Below are 6,125 nucleotides of genomic sequence, written 5' to 3' on the forward strand. Positions count from 1 at the left end.
TAGACATAAAATATTTTTTTTAAAAACCTTTAATATCTTGGGAACAGTAGCCAATCAATTGTTTTAATTGTCATATTTGAATTCAGCACATCAAAATCAATAATAAACAGCACATTTCATCTCTGAAGCAGACGACGTCTAAAACATTGTAGGCCAGTGTGATAGGGAATTTCTGTCACTGGCACTGAACTATCAAGAGAGTTGAGCACTGCAGTTTTGGCCTTTGAAGCAAGGAGACTCTGGCTTGTCCTGTACCATGAGGGGGCTCTATTTTTGTATGAAATATTCACTTGTCTCTAAACTATGCTTGCGTAGTCGTTGGTTAGTATAGCACGGTGCTGTGTGACCCGTCATGTATAGTCTGCTCAAATGTGAATAACAAACAGGCATTTGGTACAAACGGACTCGCCACAACATTCTTTTCCAGGAAATGAGTGCAATGGAAAAATGAGCACACATTGTGAATTCTAATCCCTTTTGAGTGTTTGGGTTGTAGATGCTTGCACTTGGCAAACAGGAACAGATTAGACCAAAGACAAAACATAATATTTGTAGGCCTTAAATTCCAGCTCTATATTTGTTGATGAATAGAAAAGAGATGCCTGTGTTTAATTTGTCACTGCATTTCCTCTACCCACCTTCCAGCCTACGGTGAATCCCCTGCTAGACGAAGGCCTCCCCCATGCTCCGTGGGGGTTGTGTAACCATACTTCGCCACGTCGGTCAGCGCAGGATGGTGAAGTGGAGAGGTTGTATAACCATACTTCACCACGTTGGTCAGCGCAGGCTGGTGAAGTGGAGAGGTTGTGTAACCATACTTCACCACGTCGGTCAGCGCAGGCTGGTGAAGTGGAGAGGGGGTTGTGTAACCATACTTCACCACGTCGGTCAGCGCAGGCTGGTGAAGTGGAGAGGGGGTTCAAGACGGGTTTTGATTTCCAATCCACGGCTAACGTCAGTCGCAAGTGATGTTGCGTTAGCCGTGGAGTGGGAATCAAACTCGGGGCAGTGTGCTAACCTCTTGCTCGGGGCAGTGTGCTAACCTCTTGCTCGGGGCAGTGTGCTAACCTCTTGCTCGGGGCAGTGTGCTAACCACTTGCTCGGGGCAGTGTGCTAACCACTTGCTCGGGGCAGTGTGCTAACCTCTTGCTCGGGGCAGTGTGCTAACCTCTTGCTCGGGGCAGTGTGCTAACCTCTTGCTCGGGGCAGTGTGCTAACCACTTGCTCGGGGCAGTGTGCTAACCACTTGCTCGGGGCAGTGTGCTAACCACTTGCTCGGGGCAGTGTGCTAACCACTTGCTCGGGGCAGTGTGCTAACCACTTGCTCGGGGCAGTGTGCTAACGTCTTGCTCGGGGCAGTGTGCTAACGTCTTGCTCGGGGCAGTGTGCTAACCACTTGCTCGGGGCAGTGTGCTAACCACTTGCTCGGGGCAGTGTGCTAACCACTTGCTCGGGGCAGTGTGCTAACGTCTTGCTCGGGGCAGTGTGCTAACCACTTGCTCGAGGCAGTGTGCTAACCTCTTGCTCGGGGCAGTGTGCTAACCACTTGCTCCCTCCTCTCACCAGTTCACCTGTGAGCAACAGTTCGGCCAGCAGATGCCACTGTGACCTTTGCTTGTGTCGTTTGCAGCTCCACCTATGTATGCCTTGGATTTATCTATAAGTTTTTCTAAATGCTGAATTATTTAAATGCAGCATTGGCAGAACACTCCCCCCACCCCAAGGTAGAACCTTCCTGATAATGAGTGTTAAGTTGGACTTTCATTGGAATTAATCCATAATCTATAATCATTTGCCTGTGACCACATTACCCGGAATGTGTCAACACTCAGAAATTACGCAGAGTAAAGCCTGGATAGTGCTTGGATGTGCGACCACCGTGCAGAAAACCCAGGTGCTATAGGCTGCTTCTGGGCTATATAGCGGGCACTGCAGGTAAGTCAGTTGTACTGCACTGCTCTGCTGCCACGGCCGTGCACCCAACCTTCACGACGCACACTGAACAGGGTGGTGGTGACTTGCAGTAAAATAACCCCCAAGTTTCGCACGAGATGGTGAGGCCCTCATTCAGCAGTGGGTTGGTTAGGAAACACGCGCCATCGTCAACGTGATCATGCGGGTGGGAGCCCGGGATTCAAACCCAGGAGTTTGGAATTAACTTCCCCGGGCCATTCGTTTTCCTTCCTCAGTGCTCACTCCCAAATATTCATAAGCAAACACACCTCCGATTAGCATGGTTGGCTACGTACGGTGCAAAAGAAGTTCAACATACATACAAAGGCAAAGATTCCCCGTTTAAACTTTAACGGACTGTTGGAACAAGTGCTGTTAGCGAGCACCTACGAAGGCCGGCACGGTACACGAGGGGGTGGGTGGCCAGCATCACATCCAGCCGCCTTTGTCTGCCTAGTGGCGATCTTTACACAACGCACCAGGTACTCATTTGAGGCTAAGTCGACCTAGGGGAGGCCCAGGACCGGTTCACATAATCGTTACTGGTGTTGGCCTTGAGCGTGAATCGAACTCGTGTGGCCGGGTTCGTAGCGCAGCGCGCTAACCACTACACCCACCACTCCCCACTCCCCACACACTGACACACACACACTGACACACACACACTGACACACACACTGACACACACACTGACACACACACACTGACACACACCACCACTCCCCACTCCCCACACACTGACACACACACACTGACACACACTGACACACACACACTGACACACACACTGACACACACACACTGACACACACTGACACACACACACTGACACACACACACTGACACACACTGACACACACACACTGACACACACACACTGACACACACACTGACACACACACACTGACACACAGAGACACAACAGAGAGACGTGACGCGCGCTGGCACGCACCCACGCAACTCCTGCAGGAAATGCGCGTGGAACCTTGCCCTGCCGCGGGCAAGGGGTGAGTCACTGCGTGAGCTCACCGCTCCTTCGCGCAGTCACATAAACGTGGTGATGAAAGGTTATTTGGCAGCGCCTGCATTCAAATGCGCCCTATGAACTCGAAGTCACGTTAAAAGGTAGTGCACCTTCCACGTCAAGTCTTGCTTTGATGTGTTGGTGAGGACAGATCAGTCTCTGAGTCTTTTGTCAAGACCCTGTCAAAGACTGGTTTGGAAGTCTGTTGCCTCGAAGCCCTGTCAGAGACTGGTCTGTGAGTCTATTGCCCACGATAATATTTTCCTGAAGGTGAGAGAATCAATACGTGTATTTGTTTGTATTAAATACTTGGTGATTGTACAGGGCGTGTTCCACAATCTACCAAATAAGATGCTGCATCAGCATGACTAGTATTCTTCTGCGTGCGCAGTCACTGTGCAACAACATGTTGGAGTCGACAGGTGAACAACATACAATCATGTGTCCTTCACCAGGTGACAGACATTGAGATCCATTACGTCTTTTGGGAGCCACGGTGGAGAGATGTTAACTACCTCGCCTTCTATGCAGGAGGTCGTCGGTTCGATCCCAACGCTGACGCCTGCTGTATATTTGGAGTTTGCGTGTCTCTCTCCCAGTGGACGCGTGGTTTTTTTCTCCGGACCCTCCGGTTTTCCCCTACACATTTACAAACATGCGTTTTAGACAATTTGGCTGCTATAAATGTCCACACGATAAGCCAATTCGTTTATCATTTGTGTGGCCAGGTCGCTTCTGAAAATAAGCTGTCTAGCTCAGTGAGCCTTACCTGGTATAAATATATATAGCTTACCTGAATATTTTTGACTCTGCAGGTGTTATAGGGACAGGTGGGGGGGGGGGGCGCTGATGCTCCGGGAGTCTCCTGCTGGGCTCGGTGGCCCGGAGACGGCGCGGGGCCGTTCTGGCACCAGCAGCGGGGGGCGGGGTGCTGAGCCCCCCCCCCCCCACGTCTCCCTCTCGGTGACGTCCACACCAAGCAGAGCAAAGATTCACGAAAGGTTAGAAAAACACGTAGGCTTTGGCGACCAATATTATCCATAATGGAAGTTTATTGGGTTCGATCGTATAAATGTACGCATCCATTTACGCGATCTAACCCAAAAGGTTCCTAATAGCTGTTTTGCGTTAGACCACGTGGTGTTGACTAACCCTCCACCACCCGTGTACAGAAGTGTTTAAATGCACCAGTTATTGTTTGAGATCACCGAGTCAACGTCAGTTGATGATGTTTAATATACGCTCGGTTTATGTTGGGTTATCCATCACTTAAAATCGTCAAAACCACGCAGGATTAAACGAAAACATGACCCTGACGTTGAACGAAGCGAAGGACTCCGTTGTTAGCATGTTGACCAGACGGCATCGTGCGAGAGGAGCCCGGCACCCAGCTGCCCCCGTGGGAGTGATCCCGTGGGGCCACCTTCAACAAGCGCGTCCGGTGTCAGTGCTGCAGCCCTCAACGTCAGGTGGCCAACCCCGCCGAGTCCAGATCGAGCTCGCAAGCCCAGCCGGCACTTGCCATTCGTCACGGAAGACGCCATAACGCTCGCGCTATAGAAGAAGGCAAGCTTTGGTAACTCCCTGTGTAAAACGCCAGACGGCTGTGGAAATCAAATGTTGACTTTTCAAACTGGGTCCACAGTAAACAACAATGACGACGCTGCAGCTGCTCAACACGAACCCCGGAAGGAAGCACTTCGCTCTCCAGCCGTGGCCGTGTTGACTTGCAACTGGAGGTCGGCGCTGCTATATAACGTTACGGCTGCTGTAAATGTCCACGTGATAAGCCACGTTGATGAGCTATCGTTTGTGATAGCCAGGTCGCTTCTGAACAAGAGCTATAATACCTCAGTGGGCTTTACCTGGTCAAATAAAACGTTTAGTTTTATCTGTATATTTTTTGTGATTCGCTTTCCTTTCCTATACTTTGTTTTTGTGTTTGTTGTTGTAGCGTTCTTACCCGCCACTACTGGACATCTGTGAAAAAGAGCGTCATAGCTCATCGGATTCCTCCTGCAGTATAAATACATTCTCTGACTCAGATAGTGTGTTTGATATGTGGTCGCAGGGCCTGGCTCCAGCTCCTCTCGTATGGGGGGTGGCAGTCGGGCTGTTGAGTGGGGGGCCACCATAACGGCGATTCGCCGCTGAGGTGGAATGAATTTGGATGGGGGGGGGCACGCAGCCCCCCCCCCTGCTTGGTCGCCTCGTGAGCGAACGAAGTCACTCCGGTTCCTGAACTCAGTCCCTGACTGAGGCTCAAGGCATCACTCACAAATTACTTCAACGAACGTTTTGCCAGCGCTGCCGCAAAAATCCCGAGCTTGACTCCCAGTCTCTGACCATGACATTCATCTAGATTATTCCAGCAGTGGATGTGCAACAGTTGTGGTCATACTCTTTGGGTTTTTTCGGTAAAGTCACATAGGTAAAACAACAAAATAAAAAAAATGAAAACAACTAAATTAACTAATTAACTCGCTATAGTAATTTTGCTGTGCCCTTTTACACCTGATGAGGGAGGCTTGTGTTGCCTCCGAAACGCCGTGGTTTAATTTAGTTTTTATTTATTTTATTTTGTTAATTGTTTTACCTGCGTGACTTTACCGAAAAAAAAACAAAGAGTATGAATCCTTGCAGTCACGAAAGCTTCAAATCTAGAAGTTGTGGTCATGGTCAGGTCAAAGTGAGTAATGGTCACAGTCCAGTTCCGGATGGTTGCACAAATACAAATAAAACGTGTGTTTCACTTAATATGCTCAACCCTCGCCCTGAGGACTAATTCAGCGGATAGGCACAGAGCAAAGCGTCTCACTCAGCAGCATGGCTGAAGAGAGAGAGTAGAGTGTAACCCAGCGGTTGTGGTAAGATGATTTTATTATCGTTGTTACACTTGTTGACCCAGGGAAAGCCTCACTGGGTCCCAAGACTCTTTTCAGGATGTCCCTGCCAAGTTCTTGCAGTAGGGGGGCGATGACAGCTTCGTACAGTCCCAATTGAGCAAATTTATGGTATTTTTTCATTTGCCAAATCTGGACCGCGACCTCATGGAATTTCTAACGTCCACTTTGAAACAGACGGCGCGCCTACGGTTAATACATCCGCAGTATTAACCAGGGCGGCCGCTGGAATCGAAACGTGAACC

This window comes from Lethenteron reissneri, chromosome 49, assembly GCF_015708825.2.
Source record: "Lethenteron reissneri isolate LAM-NWPU_2019-01 chromosome 49, ASM1570882v1, whole genome shotgun sequence".
Taxonomy (NCBI): domain Eukaryota; kingdom Metazoa; phylum Chordata; class Hyperoartia; order Petromyzontiformes; family Petromyzontidae; genus Lethenteron; species Lethenteron reissneri.